This window comes from Eubalaena glacialis, chromosome 5, assembly GCF_028564815.1.
Source record: "Eubalaena glacialis isolate mEubGla1 chromosome 5, mEubGla1.1.hap2.+ XY, whole genome shotgun sequence".
Taxonomy (NCBI): Eukaryota; Metazoa; Chordata; class Mammalia; order Artiodactyla; family Balaenidae; genus Eubalaena; species Eubalaena glacialis.
In genome coordinates, this window is record NC_083720.1 from 130,489,933 (window position 1) to 130,506,934 (window position 17,002).

Genomic DNA, 17,002 nt, shown 5'->3' on the forward strand with positions numbered 1-17,002 from the left:
ACTCCATTTTCCCATCAGGAAGAAGAATGAACCACAGGCTCAGCCTGCCCCCCAGAACCAAAATAGGGCCTGAAGCAATCCTGTGTTTTGCGGCCAGCTCCCAAAAAAGCGAGTAGACAAATGGAGCTCAGGGGAACTGCAATTCACAAACGTGCAGAGTTTAAAATGATAACTGTCGTCCACAAATATATTGAGGGAAGGCAACGAAGAGGATTTCAAAGCAAGACAGATTTGCAGGAAACAGATTTCAGGAGGTAGATTCGACTCGCCTTTAAAGCACATGAAAAGCGGCAAAACGTTGACCATGATGCCCTTGGCCAAAAAGGGCGTATGCGTTTTTTCCTGAATATATTCAGAAAAAACGCATACGCCCTTTTTGGCCAACCAAGCAGGCCAGAAGGGCAAATCAGCGCTACAAAGAAGTCTCGCTTGCCCTCGGTCAAAAGGGCCATGCTGAAAAAAGTGTAAAAACCAGAAAAGCAGGACAGGCCATGGAGACATGGGAGCCTTTCTACGCTGATGGGTGGGATGTAAATTGCCAACAGGCACTCTGGAGAAGTGTACTGTGTGTCCTGAAACAAGTAATAAACACAGCTTAGAGAGCATAGGGCACTTCCACTCATGGGCGTATAAATTGGGAAAACTAAAAATCAACAAGACACAGGCACCCCAAACTTTACGTCTGCTCTGTTTGTAAGAACCTCCACTTCAGTACACCTTCAATATCCCAGGAAAGAGAAAAATGGATAAAGAAATGGTGGTACTTGGCACAATGGAATATCCCTCAGCCATGAAATTAATGTCATAAAGCTAGTTAGCAGCATGATGAGTGGATTTAGGTACGATGATTCTAAGTGAAATAAGTCACACAGAAAAAGACACTTATCCTAAGATATCGCTTATAGAGGGAATGTCAAAATCGCTACACTTGAACTGAATTACAAAACAGAACAGAGTCACACCTTTAGAAGACACACTATGGCTGCTTAACGGGAAAGGTGGGGTGCGGTGATGCATAAAACAAGGGTTTGAAATTAGCTCAGACACCGCTCCATAAGCCAAATATGTAATAGACAAGGCCTACTCCCTGCTCAGTGGACTGGACTCAACACTCCCTAGTCACCGCACAAGATATATCTGACTAGTAAGAATCTGAAAACCTATGTATTGATATCTCTCTGCAAGTGAATCAAGAGGGTGTAAAGCGGCATAAACACAGCAGGGAAAAGCAGCCAAGCCCCATTCTAAACATAAATTACTTTAAAAAACCCACAAAACAAAGACAGTGAAAGAGAGAGAAATTCTTACAAAATCCGTTCAGGGTCGCTGATGCAAACTGGATTGACCATATCTAGACCCACAGATGGATGAGATATAAGGCTGGACACTCTTGGGGCTGAGAGGATTGGTGAGGTTGGGTGAGCAAACGCAGATATTTTAAAGTAATACCGCGGGGTACCCACCCCATGGGTCTCAAATCTCCAGGTACAAGGGCATCTTCTTACATCAAAACATGCATGGGAAACACAGAAGATGGTATGCCGTGAGATCGGGAAAGGTTTCTAAAACGCACCTCATTTCTCCTCTCCTTGTGCTCGGGTTCGCCATTCCAGCCCCTTGAGTAATCATCTCCCTACTTGGAGAATCAGCACCTTTAACCTCCTGTTTCGTACAGGTTGCAATTTGTCCTGAGGATGAACGGGAAGACGGGGAACCAACGAGAGACTAGCCCTAGGTGTTGGAACAGGCACAGGTCACTCCGTTTACCCATCAGGAAGAAGAATGAACCACAGGCTCAGCCTGCCCCCCAGAACCAAAATAGGGCCTGAAGCAATCCTGCGCTTTTGCGGCCAGCTCCCAAAAAAGCGAGAAGACAAATGGAGCTCAGGGGCACTGCAATTCACAAACGTGCAGAGTTACAAATGAGAACTCTCGTCCTCAAATGTATTGAAGGAAGGCAACGAAGAGGATTTGAAAGCAAGGCAGATTTGCAGGAAACTGATTTCAGGAGGTAGATTCGACTGGCCTTTAAAGCACATGAAAAGCGGCAAAACGTTGACAATGATGCCCTTGGCCAAAAAGGGCGTATGCGTTTTTCCCTGAATATATTCAGGAAAAAACGCATACGCCCATTTTGGCCAATCAAGCAGGCCGGAAGGGCCAATCAGCGCTACAAAGAAGTCTCGCTTGCCCTCGGTCAAAAGGGCCATGCTGAAAAAAGTGTAAAAACCAGAAAAGCAGGACATGCCATGGAGACATGGGAGCCTTGCTACGCTGATGGGCGGGATGTAAATTGCCAACAGGCACTCTGGAGAAGTGTACGGTGTGTCCTGAAGCAAGTAATAAACACAGCTTAGAGAGCATAGGGCACTTCCACTCATGGGCGTATAAATTGGGAAAACTATAAATCAACAAGACACAGGCACCCCAAACTTTACGGCTGCTCTGTTTCCAAGAACCTCCACTTTGGTACACCTTCAATATCCCAGGAAAGAGAAAAATGGATAAACAAATGGTGGTACTTGGCACAATGGAATATCCCTCAGCCATGAAATCAATGTCATAAGGCTAGTTAGCAGCATGATGAGTGGATTTAGGTACGATGATTCTAAGTGAAATAAGTCACACAGAAAAAGACCCTGATCCTAAGATATCGCTTATAGAGGGAATGTCAAAATCGCTACACTTGAACTGAATTACAAAACAGAACAGAGTCACACCTTTAGAAGACACACTATGGCTGCTTAACGGGAAAGGTGGGGTGCGGTGATGCATAAAACAAGGGTTTGAAATTAGCTCAGACACCGCGCCATAAGCCAAATATGTAATAGACAAGGCCTACTCCCTGCTCAGTGGACTGGACTCAACACTCCCTAGTCACCGCACGAGATATATCTGACTAGTAAGAATCTGAAAACCTATGTATTGATATCTCTCTGCAAGTGAATCAAGATGGTGTAAAGCGGCATAAACACAGCAGGGAAAAGCAGCCAAGCCCCATTCTAAACATAAATTACTTTAAAAAACCCACAAAACAAAGACAGTGAAAGAGAGAGAAATTCTTACAAAATCCGTTCAGGGTCGCTGATGCAACCTGGATTGACCATATCTAGACCCACAGCTGGAGCAGACATAAGGCTGGACACTCTTGGGGCTGAGAGGATTGGTGAGGTTGGGTGAGCAAACGCAGATACTTTAAAGTAATACCGCGGGGTACCCACCCCATGGGTCTCAAATCTCCAGGTACAAGGGCATCTTCCTACATCAAAACATGCATGGGAAACCCAGAAGATGGTGTACCGTGAGATCGGGAAAGGTTTCTAAAACGCACCTCATTTCTCCTCTCCTTGTGCTCGGGTTCACCATTGCAGCCGCTTGACTAACCATCTCCCTACTTGGAGAATCAGCACCTTTAACCTCCTGTTTCGTACAGGTTGCAATTTGTCCTGAGGATGAACGGGAAGACGGGGAACCAACGAGAGACTAGCCCTAGGTGTTGGGACAGGCACAGGTCACTCCATTTTCCCATCAGGAAGAAGAATGAACCACAGGCTCAGCCTGCCCCCCAGAACCAAAATAGGGCCTGAAGCAATCCTGTGTTTTGCGGGCAGCTCCCAAAAAAGCGAGTAGACAAATGGAGCTCAGGGGCACTGCAATTCACAAACGTGCAGAATTTAAAATGATAACTCTCGTCCACAAATATATTGAGGGAAGGCAACGAAGAGGATTTGAAAGCAAGACAGATTTGCAGGAAACAGATTTCAGGAGGTAGATTCGACTAGCCTTTAAAGCACATGAAAAGCGGCAAAACGTTGATAATGATGCCCTTGGCCAAACAGGGCGTATGCGTTTTTTCCTGAATATATTCAGGAAAAAACGCATACGCCCTGTTTGGCCAACCAAGCAGGCCAGAAGGGCAAATCAGCGCTACAAAGAAGTCTCGCTTGCCCTTGGTCAAAAGGGCCATGCTGAAAAAAGTGTAAAAACCAGAAAAGCAGGACAGGCCATGGAGACATGGGAGCCTTTCTACGCTGATGGGTGGGATGTAAATTGCCAACAGGCACTCTGGAGAAGTGTACTGTGTGTCCTGAAACAAGTAATAAACACAGCTTAGAGAGCATAGGGCACTTCCACTCATGGGCATATAAATTGGGAAAACTAAAAATCAACAAGACACAGGCACCCCAAACTTTACGGCTGCTCTGTTTGCAAGAACCTCCACTTCGGTACACCTTCAATATCACAGGAAAGAGAAAAATGGATAAAGAAATGGTGGTACTTGGCACAATGGAATATCCCTCAGCCATGAAATTAATGTCATAAAGCTAGTTAGCAGCATGATGAGTGGATTTAGGTACGATGATTCTAAGTGAAATAAGTCACACAGAAAAAGACACTTATCCTAAGATATCGCTTATAGAGGGAATGTCAAAATCGCTACACTTGAACTGAATTACAAAACAGAACAGAGTCACACCTTTAGAAGACACACTATGGCTGCTTAATGGGAAAGGTGAGGTGGGTGATGCATAAAACAAGGGTTTGAAATTAGCTCTGACACCGCTCCATAAGCCAAATATGTAATAGACAAGGCCTACTCCCTGCTCAGTGGACTGGACTCAACACTCCCTAGTCACCGCACGAGATATATCTGACTAGTAAGAATCTGAAAACCTATGTATTGATATCTCTCTGCAAGTGAATCAAGAGGGTGTAAAGCGGCATAAACATAGCAGGGAAAAGCAGCCAAGCCCCATTCTAAACATAAATTACTTTAAAAAACCCACAAAACAAAGACAGTGAAAGAGAGAGAAATTCTTACAAAATCCGTTCAGGGTCGCTGATGCAACCTGGATTGACCATATCTAGACACACAGCTGGATGAGACATAAGGCTGGACACTCTTGGGGCTGAGAGGATTGGTGAGGTTGGGTGAGCAAACGCAGATACTTTAAAGTAATACCGTGGGGTACCCACCCCATGGGTCTCAAATCTCCAGGTACAAGGGCATCTTCTCACATCAAAACATGCATGGGAGGGCTTCCCTGGTGGCGCAGTGGTTGAGAATCTGCCTGCCAATGCAGGGGACACGGGTTCGAGCCCTGGTCTGGGAAGATCCCACATGCCACGGAGCAACTGGGCCCGTGAGCCACAATTACTGAGCCTGCGCGTCTGGAGCCAGTGCTCCGCAACAAGAGAGGCCGCGATAGTGAGAGGCCCGCGCACCGCGATGAAGAGTGGCCCCCACTTGCCGCAACTAGAGAAAGCCCTCGCACAGAAACGAAGACCCAACACAGCCATAAATAAATAAAAAAATAAATTAAAAAAAAAAAAAACATGCATGGGAAACACAGAAGATGGTATGCCGTGAGATCGGGAAAGGTTTCTAAAACGCACCTCATTTCTCCTCTCCTTGTGCTCGGGTTCGCCATTCCAGCCGCTTGACTAACCATCTCCCTACTTGGAGAATGAGCACCTTTAACCTCCTGTTTCATACAGGTTGCAATTTGTCCTGAGGATGAACGGGAAGACGGGGAACCAACGAGAGACTAGCCCTAGGTGTTGGGACAGGCACAGGTCACTCCATTTACCCATCAGGAAGAAGAATGAACCACAGGCTTAGCCTGCCCCCCAGAACCAAAATAGGGCCTGAAGCAATCCTGTGTTTTGCGGCCAGCTCCCAAAAAAACGAGTAGACGAATGGAGCTCAGGGGCACTGCAATTCACAAACGTGCAGAGTTTAAAATGATAACTCTCGTCCACAAATATATTGAGGGAAGTCAACGAAGAGGATTTGAAAGCAAGACAGATTTGCAGGAAACAGATTTCAGGAGTAGATTCGACTGGCCTTTAAAGCACATGAAAAGCGGCAAAACGTTGACAATGATGCCCTTGGCCAAAAAAGGCGTATGCGTTTTTTCCTGAATATATTCAGGAAAAAAGGTATACGCCCTTTATGGCCAACCAAGCAGGCCGGAAGGGCAAATCAGCGCTACAAAGAAGTCTCGCTTGCCCTCGGTCAAAAGGGCCATGCTGAAAAAAGTGTAAAAAGCAGAAAAACAGGACACGCCATGGAGACATGGGAGCCTTGCTACGCTGATGGGCGGGATGTAAATTGCCAACAGGCACTCTGGAGAAGTGTACGGTGTGTCCTGAAACAAGTAATAAACACAGCTTAGAGAGCATAGGGCACTTTCACTCATGGGCGTATAAATTGGGAAAACTAAAAATCAACAAGACACAGGCACCCCAAACTTTACGGCTGCTCTGTTTCCAAGAACCTCCACTTTGGTACACCTTCAATATCTGAGGAAAGAGAACAATGGATAAACAAATGGTGGTACTTGGCACAATGGAATATCACTCAGCCATTAAATCAATGTCATAAGGCTAGTTAGCAGCATGATGAGTGGATTTAGGTACGATGATTCTAAGTGAAATAAGTCACACAGAAAAAGACCCTGATCCTAAGATATCGCTTATAGAGGGAATGTCAAAATCGCTACACTTGAACTGAATTACAAAACAGAACAGAGTCACACCTTTAGAAGACACACTATGGCTGCTTAACGGGAAAGGTGGGGTGCGGTGATGCATAAAACAAGGGTTTGAAATTAGCTCAGACACCGCGCCATAAGCCAAATATGTAATAGACAAGGCCTACTCCCTGCTCAGTGGACTGGACTCAACACTCCCTAGTCACCGCACGAGATATATCTGACTAGTAAGAATCTGAAAACCTATGTATTGATATCTCTCTGCAAGTGAATCAAGATGGTGTAAAGCGGCATAAACACAGCAGGGAAAAGCAGCCAAGCCCCATTCTAAACATAAATTACTTTAAAAAACCCACAAAACAAAGACAGTGAAAGAGAGAGAAATTCTTACAAAATCCGTTCAGGGTCACTGATGCAACCTGGATTGACCATATCTAGACCCACAGCTGGAGCAGACATAAGGCTGGACACTCTTGGGGCTGAGAGGATTGGTGAGGTTGGGTGAGCAAACGCAGATACTTTAAAGTAATACCGCGGGGTACCCACCCCATGGGTCTCAAATCTCCAGGTACAAGGGCATCTTCCTACATCAAAACATGCATGGGAAACCCAGAAGATGGTGTACCGTGAGATCGGGAAAGGTTTCTAAAACGCACCTCATTTCTCCTCTCCTTGTGCTCGGGTTCACCATTGCAGCCGCTTGACTAACCATCTCCCTACTTGGAGAATCAGCACCTTTAACCTCCTGTTTCGTACAGGTTGCAATTTGTCCTGAGGATGAACGGGAAGACGGGGAACCAACGAGAGACTAGCCCTAGGTGTTGGGACAGGCACAGGTCACTCCATTTTCCCATCAGGAAGAAGAATGAACCACAGGCTCAGCCTGCCCCCCAGAACCAAAATAGGGCCTGAAGCAATCCTGTGTTTTGCGGGCAGCTCCCAAAAAAGCGAGTAGACAAATGGAGCTCAGGGGCACTGCAATTCACAAACGTGCAGAATTTAAAATGATAACTCTCGTCCACAAATATATTGAGGGAAGGCAACGAAGAGGATTTGAAAGCAAGACAGATTTGCAGGAAACAGATTTCAGGAGGTAGATTCGACTAGCCTTTAAAGCACATGAAAAGCGGCAAAACGTTGATAATGATGCCCTTGGCCAAACAGGGCGTATGCGTTTTTTCCTGAATATATTCAGGAAAAAACGCATACGCCCTGTTTGGCCAACCAAGCAGGCCAGAAGGGCAAATCAGCGCTACAAAGAAGTCTCGCTTGCCCTTGGTCAAAAGGGCCATGCTGAAAAAAGTGTAAAAACCAGAAAAGCAGGACAGGCCATGGAGACATGGGAGCCTTTCTACGCTGATGGGTGGGATGTAAATTGCCAACAGGCACTCTGGAGAAGTGTACTGTGTGTCCTGAAACAAGTAATAAACACAGCTTAGAGAGCATAGGGCACTTCCACTCATGGGCATATAAATTGGGAAAACTAAAAATCAACAAGACACAGGCACCCCAAACTTTACGGCTGCTCTGTTTGCAAGAACCTCCACTTCGGTACACCTTCAATATCACAGGAAAGAGAAAAATGGATAAAGAAATGGTGGTACTTGGCACAATGGAATATCCCTCAGCCATGAAATTAATGTCATAAAGCTAGTTAGCAGCATGATGAGTGGATTTAGGTACGATCATTCTAAGTGAAATAAGTCACACAGAAAAAGACACTTATCCTAAGATATCGCTTATAGAGGGAATGTCAAAATCGCTACACTTGAACTGAATTACAAAACAGAACAGAGTCACACCTTTAGAAGACACACTATGGCTGCTTAATGGGAAAGGTGAGGTGGGTGATGCATAAAACAAGGGTTTGAAATTAGCTCTGACACCGCTCCATAAGCCAAATATGTAATAGACAAGGCCTACTCCCTGCTCAGTGGACTGGACTCAACACTCCCTAGTCACCGCACGAGATATATCTGACTAGTAAGAATCTGAAAACCTATGTATTGATATCTCTCTGCAAGTGAATCAAGAGGGTGTAAAGCGGCATAAACATAGCAGGGAAAAGCAGCCAAGCCCCATTCTAAACATAAATTACTTTAAAAAACCCACAAAACAAAGACAGTGAAAGAGAGAGAAATTCTTACAAAATCCGTTCAGGGTCGCTGATGCAACCTGGATTGACCATATCTAGACACACAGCTGGATGAGACATAAGGCTGGACACTCCTGGGGCTGAGAGGATTGGTGAGGTTGGGTGAGCAAACGCAGATACTTTAAAGTAATACCGTGGGGTACCCACCCCATGGGTCTCAAATCTCCAGGTACAAGGGCATCTTCTCACATCAAAACATGCATGGGAGGGCTTCCCTGGTGGCGCAGTGGTTGAGAATCTGCCTGCCAATGCAGGGGACACGGGTTCGAGCCCTGGTCTGGGAAGATCCCACATGCCACGGAGCAACTGGGCCCGTGAGCCACAATTACTGAGCCTGCGCGTCTGGAGCCAGTGCTCCGCAACAAGAGAGGCCGCGATAGTGAGAGGCCCGCGCACCGCGATGAAGAGTGGCCCCCACTTGCCGCAACTAGAGAAAGCCCTCGCACAGAAACGAAGACCCAACACAGCCATAAATAAATAAAAAAATAAATTAAAAAAAAAAAAAACATGCATGGGAAACACAGAAGATGGTATGCCGTGAGATCGGGAAAGGTTTCTAAAACGCACCTCATTTCTCCTCTCCTTGTGCTCGGGTTCGCCATTCCAGCCGCTTGACTAACCATCTCCCTACTTGGAGAATGAGCACCTTTAACCTCCTGTTTCATACAGGTTGCAATTTGTCCTGAGGATGAACGGGAAGACGGGGAACCAACGAGAGACTAGCCCTAGGTGTTGGGACAGGCACAGGTCACTCCATTTACCCATCAGGAAGAAGAATGAACCACAGGCTTAGCCTGCCCCCCAGAACCAAAATAGGGCCTGAAGCAATCCTGTGTTTTGCGGCCAGCTCCCAAAAAAACGAGTAGACGAATGGAGCTCAGGGGCACTGCAATTCACAAACGTGCAGAGTTTAAAATGATAACTCTCGTCCACAAATATATTGAGGGAAGTCAACGAAGAGGATTTGAAAGCAAGACAGATTTGCAGGAAACAGATTTCAGGAGTAGATTCGACTGGCCTTTAAAGCACATGAAAAGCGGCAAAACGTTGACAATGATGCCCTTGGCCAAAAAGGGCGTATGCGTTTTTTCCTGAATATATTCAGGAAAAAAGGCATATGCCCTTTATGGCCAACCAAGCAGGCCGGAAGGGCAAATCAGCGCTACAAAGAAGTCTCGCTTGCCCTCGGTCAAAAGGGCCATGCTGAAAAAAGTGTAAAAAGCAGAAAAACAGGACACGCCATGGAGACATGGGAGCCTTGCTACGCTGATGGGCGGGATGTAAATTGCCAACAGGCACTCTGGAGAAGTGTACGGTGTGTCCTGAAACAAGTAATAAACAGAGCTTAGAGAGCATAGGGCACTTTCACTCATGGGCGTATAAATTGGGAAAACTAAAAATCAACAAGACACAGGCACCCCAAACTTTACGGCTGCTCTGTTTCCAAGAACCTCCACTTTGGTACACCTTCAATATCTGAGGAAAGAGAACAATGGATAAACAAATGGTGGTACTTGGCACAATGGAATATCACTCAGCCATTAAATCAATGTCATAAGGCTAGTTAGCAGCATGATGAGTGGATTTAGGTACGATGATTCTAAGTGAAATAAGTCACACAGAAAAAGACCCTGATCCTAAGATATCGCTTATAGAGGGAATGTCAAAATCGCTACACTTGAACTGAATTACAAAACAGAACAGAGTCACACCTTTAGAAGACACACTATGGCTGCTTAACGGGAAAGGTGGGGTGCGGTGATGCATAAAACAAGGGTTTGAAATTAGCTCAGACACCGCGCCATAAGCCAAATATGTAATAGACAAGGCCTACTCCCTGCTCAGTGGACTGGACTCAACACTCCCTAGTCACCGCACGAGATATATCTGACTAGTAAGAATCTGAAAACCTATGTATTGATATCTCTCTGCAAGTGAATCAAGATGGTGTAAAGCGGCATAAACACAGCAGGGAAAAGCAGCCAAGCCCCATTCTAAACATAAATTACTTTAAAAAACCCACAAAACAAAGACAGTGAAAGAGAGAGAAATTCTTACAAAATCCGTTCAGGGTCACTGATGCAACCTGGATTGACCATATCTAGACCCACAGCTGGAGCAGACATAAGGCTGGACACTCTTGGGGCTGAGAGGATTGGTGAGGTTGGGTGAGCAAACGCAGATACTTTAAAGTAATACCGCGGGGTACCCACCCCATGGGTCTCAAATCTCCAGGTACAAGGGCATCTTCCTACATCAAAACATGCATGGGAAACCCAGAAGATGGTGTACCGTGAGATCGGGAAAGGTTTCTAAAACGCACCTCATTTCTCCTCTCCTTGTGCTCGGGTTCACCATTGCAGCCGCTTGACTAACCATCTCCCTACTTGGAGAATCAGCACCTTTAACCTCCTGTTTCGTACAGGTTGCAATTTGTCCTGAGGATGAACGGGAAGACGGGGAACCAACGAGAGACTAGCCCTAGGTGTTGGGACAGGCACAGGTCACTCCATTTTCCCATCAGGAAGAAGAATGAACCACAGGCTCAGCCTGCCCCCCAGAACCAAAATAGGGCCTGAAGCAATCCTGTGTTTTGCGGGCAGCTCCCAAAAAAGCGAGTAGACAAATGGAGCTCAGGGGCACTGCAATTCACAAACGTGCAGAATTTAAAATGATAACTCTCGTCCACAAATATATTGAGGGAAGGCAACGAAGAGGATTTGAAAGCAAGACAGATTTGCAGGAAACAGATTTCAGGAGGTAGATTCGACTAGCCTTTAAAGCACATGAAAAGCGGCAAAACGTTGATAATGATGCCCTTGGCCAAACAGGGCGTATGCGTTTTTTCCTGAATATATTCAGGAAAAAACGCATACGCCCTGTTTGGCCAACCAAGCAGGCCAGAAGGGCAAATCAGCGCTACAAAGAAGTCTCGCTTGCCCTTGGTCAAAAGGGCCATGCTGAAAAAAGTGTAAAAACCAGAAAAGCAGGACAGGCCATGGAGACATGGGAGCCTTTCTACGCTGATGGGTGGGATGTAAATTGCCAACAGGCACTCTGGAGAAGTGTACTGTGTGTCCTGAAACAAGTAATAAACACAGCTTAGAGAGCATAGGGCACTTCCACTCATGGGCATATAAATTGGGAAAACTAAAAATCAACAAGACACAGGCACCCCAAACTTTACGGCTGCTCTGTTTGCAAGAACCTCCACTTCGGTACACCTTCAATATCACAGGAAAGAGAAAAATGGATAAAGAAATGGTGGTACTTGGCACAATGGAATATCCCTCAGCCATGAAATTAATGTCATAAAGCTAGTTAGCAGCATGATGAGTGGATTTAGGTACGATCATTCTAAGTGAAATAAGTCACACAGAAAAAGACACTTATCCTAAGATATCGCTTATAGAGGGAATGTCAAAATCGCTACACTTGAACTGAATTACAAAACAGAACAGAGTCACACCTTTAGAAGACACACTATGGCTGCTTAATGGGAAAGGTGAGGTGGGTGATGCATAAAACAAGGGTTTGAAATTAGCTCTGACACCGCTCCATAAGCCAAATATGTAATAGACAAGGCCTACTCCCTGCTCAGTGGACTGGACTCAACACTCCCTAGTCACCGCACGAGATATATCTGACTAGTAAGAATCTGAAAACCTATGTATTGATATCTCTCTGCAAGTGAATCAAGAGGGTGTAAAGCGGCATAAACATAGCAGGGAAAAGCAGCCAAGCCCCATTCTAAACATAAATTACTTTAAAAAACCCACAAAACAAAGACAGTGAAAGAGAGAGAAATTCTTACAAAATCCGTTCAGGGTCGCTGATGCAACCTGGATTGACCATATCTAGACACACAGCTGGATGAGACATAAGGCTGGACACTCTTGGGGCTGAGAGGATTGGTGAGGTTGGGTGAGCAAACGCAGATACTTTAAAGTAATACCGTGGGGTACCCACCCCATGGGTCTCAAATCTCCAGGTACAAGGGCATCTTCTCACATCAAAACATGCATGGGAGGGCTTCCCTGGTGGCGCAGTGGTTGAGAATCTGCCTGCCAATGCAGGGGACACGGGTTCGAGCCCTGGTCTGGGAAGATCCCACATGCCACGGAGCAACTGGGCCCGTGAGCCACAATTACTGAGCCTGCGCGTCTGGAGCCAGTGCTCCGCAACAAGAGAGGCCGCGATAGTGAGAGGCCCGCGCACCGCGATGAAGAGTGGCCCCCACTTGCCGCAACTAGAGAAAGCCCTCGCACAGAAACGAAGACCCAACACAGCCATAAATAAATAAAAAAATAAATTAAAAAAAAAAAAAAACATGCATGGGAAACACAGAAGATGGTATGCCGTGAGATCGGGAAAGGTTTCTAAAACGCACCTCATTTCTCCTCTCCTTGTGCTCGGGTTCGCCATTCCAGCCGCTTGACTAACCATCTCCCTACTTGGAGAATGAGCACCTTTAACCTCCTGTTTCATACAGGTTGCAATTTGTCCTGAGGATGAACGGGAAGACGGGGAACCAACGAGAGACTAGCCCTAGGTGTTGGGACAGGCACAGGTCACTCCATTTACCCATCAGGAAGAAGAATGAACCACAGGCTTAGCCTGCCCCCCAGAACCAAAATAGGGCCTGAAGCAATCCTGTGTTTTGCGGCCAGCTCCCAAAAAAACGAGTAGACAAATGGAGCTCAGGGGCACTGCAATTCACAAACGTGCAGAGTTTAAAATGATAACTCTCGTCCACAAATATATTGAGGGAAGTCAACGAAGAGGATTTGAAAGCAAGACAGATTTGCAGGAAACAGATTTCAGGAGTAGATTCGACTGGCCTTTAAAGCACATGAAAAGCGGCAAAACGTTGACAATGATGCCCTTGGCCAAAAAGGGCGTATGCGTTTTTTCCTGAATATATTCAGGAAAAAAGGCATACGCCCTTTATGGCCAACCAAGCAGGCCGGAAGGGCAAATCAGCGCTACAAAGAAGTCTCGCTTGCCCTCGGTCAAAAGGGCCATGCTGAAAAAAGTGTAAAAAGCAGAAAAACAGGACACGCCATGGAGACATGGGAGCCTTGCTACGCTGATGGGCGGGATGTAAATTGCCAACAGGCACTCTGGAGAAGTGTACGGTGTGTCCTGAAACAAGTAATAAACACAGCTTAGAGAGCATAGGGCACTTTCACTCATGGGCGTATAAATTGGGAAAACTAAAAATCAACAAGACACAGGCACCCCAAACTTTACGGCTGCTCTGTTTCCAAGAACCTCCACTTTGGTACACCTTCAATATCTGAGGAAAGAGAACAATGGATAAACAAATGGTGGTACTTGGCACAATGGAATATCACTCAGCCATTAAATCAATGTCATAAGGCTAGTTAGCAGCATGATGAGTGGATTTAGGTACGATGATTCTAAGTGAAATAAGTCACACAGAAAAAACCCTGATCCTAAGATATCACTTATAGAGGGAATGTCAAAATCGCTACACTTGAACTGAATTACAAAACAGAACAGAGTCACACCTTTAGAAGACACACTATGGCTGCTTAACGGGAAAGGTGAGGTGGGTGATGCATAAAACAAGGGTTTGAAATTAGCGCAGACACCGCTCCATAAGCCAAATATGTAATAGACAAGGCCTACTCCCTGCTCAGTGAACTGGACTCAACACCCCCTAGTCACCACACAAGAATATATCTGACTAGTAAGAATGTGAAAACCTATGTATCGATATCTCCCTGCAAGTGAATCAAGAGGGTGTAAAGCGGCATAAACACAGCAGGGAAAAGCAGCCAAGCCCCATTCTAAACATAAATTACTTTAAAAAACCCACAAAACAAAGACAGTGAAAGAGAGAGAAATTCTTACAAAATCCGTTCAGGGTCGCTGATGCAACCTGGATTGACCATATCTAGACCCACAGCTGGATGAGACATAAGGCTGGACACTCTTGGGGCTGAGAGGATTGGTGAGGTTGGGTGAGCAAACGCAGATATTTTAAAGTAATACCGCGGGGTACCCACCCCATGGGTCTCAAATCTCCAGGTACAAGGGCATCTTCCTACATAAAAACATGCATGGGAAACACAGAAGATGGTATGCCGTGAGATCGGGAAAGGTTTCTAAAACGCACCTCATTTCTCCTCTCCTTGTGCTCGGGTTCGCCATTCCAGCCGCTTGACTAACCATCTCCCTACTTGGAGAATCAGCACCTTTAACCTCCTGTTTCGTACAGGTTGCAATTTGTCCTGAGGGTGAACGGGACGACGGGGAACCAACGAGAGACTAGCCCTAAGTGTTGGGACAGGCACAGGTCACTCCATTTTCCCATCAGGAAGAAGAATGAACCACAGGCTCAGCCTGCCCCCCAGAACCAAAATAGGGCCTGAAGCAATCCTGTGTTTTGCGGCCAGCTCCCAAAAAAGCGAGTAGACAAATGGAACTCAGGGGAACTGCAATTCACAAACGTGCAGAGTTTAAAATGATAACTCTCGTCCGCAAATATATTGAGGGAAGGCAACGAAGAGGATTTCAAAGCAAGACAGATTTGCAGGAAACAGATTTCAGGAGGTAGATTCGACTCGCCTTTAAAGCACATGAAAAGCGGCAAAACGTTGACAATGATGCCCTTGGCCAAAAAGGGCGTATGCGTTTTTTCCTGAATATATTCAGGAAAAAACGCATACGCCCCTTTTGGCCAACCAAGCAGGCCAGAAGGGCAAATCAGCGCTACAAAGAAGTCTCGCTTGCCCTCGGTCAAAAGGGCCATGCTGAAAAAAGTGTAAAAACCAGAAAAGCAGGACAGGCCATGGAGACATGGGAGCCTTTCTACGCTGATGGGTGGGATGTAAATTGCCAACAGGCACTCTGGAGAAGTGTACTGTGTGTCCTGAAACAAGTAATAAACACAGCTTAGAGAGCATAGGGCACTTCCACTCATGGGCGTATAAATTGGGAAAACTAAAAATCAACAAGACACAGGCAACCCAAACTTTACGGCTGCTCTGTTTGTAAGAACCTCCACTTCAGTACACCTTCAATATCCCAGGAAAGAGAAAAATGGATAAAGAAATGGTGGTACTTGGCACAATGGAATATCCCTCAGCCATGAAATTAATGTCATAAAGCTAGTTAGCAGCATGATGAGTGGATTTAGGTACGATCATTCTAAGTGAAATAAGTCACACAGAAAAAGACACTTATCCTAAGATATCGCTTATAGAGGGAATGTCAAAATCGCTACACTTGAACTGAATTACAAAACAGAACAGAGTCACACCTTTAGAAGACACACTATGGCTGCTTAATGGGAAAGGTGAGGTGGGTGATGCATAAAACAAGGGTTTGAAATTAGCTCTGACACCGCTCCATAAGCCAAATATGTAATAGACAAGGCCTACTCCCTGCTCAGTGGACTGGACTCAACACTCCCTAGTCACCGCACGAGATATATCTGACTAGTAAGAATCTGAAAACCTATGTATTGATATCTCTCTGCAAGTGAATCAAGATGGTGTAAAGCGGCATAAACACAGCAGGGAAAAGCAGCCAAGCCCCATTCTAAACATAAATTACTTTAAAAAACCCACAAAACAAAGACAGTGAAAGAGAGAGAAATTCTTACAAAATCCGTTCAGGGTCGCTGATGCAACCTGGATTGACCATATCTAGACACACAGCTGGATGAGACATAAGGCTGGACACTCTTGGGGCTGAGAGGATTGGTGAGGTTGGGTGAGCAAACGCAGATACTTTAAAGTAATACCGTGGGGTACCCACCCCATGGGTCTCAAATCTCCAGGTACAAGGGCATCTTCTCACATCAAAACATGCATGGGAGGGCTTCCCTGGTGGCGCAGTGGTTGAGAATCTGCCTGTCAATGCAGGGGACACGGGTTCGAGCCCTGGTCTGGGAAAATCCCACATGCCACGGAGCAACTGGGCCCGTGAGCCACAATTACTGAGCCTGCGCGTCTGGAGCCAGTGCTCCGCAACAAGAGAGGCCGCGATAGTGAGAGGCCCGCGCACCGCGATGAAGAGTGGCCCCCACTTGCCGCAACTAGAGAAAGCCCTCGCACAGAAACGAAGACCCAACACAGCCATAAATAAATAAAAAAATAAATTAAAAAAAAAAAAACATGCATGGGAAACACAGAAGATGGTATGCCGTGAGATCGGGAAAGGTTTCTAAAACGCACCTCATTTCTCCTCTCCTTGTGCTCGGGTTCGCCATTCCAGCCGCTTGACTAACCATCTCCCTACTTGGAGAATGAGCACCTTTAACCTCCTGTTTCATACAGGTTGCAATTTGTCCTGAGGATGAACGGGAAGACGGGGA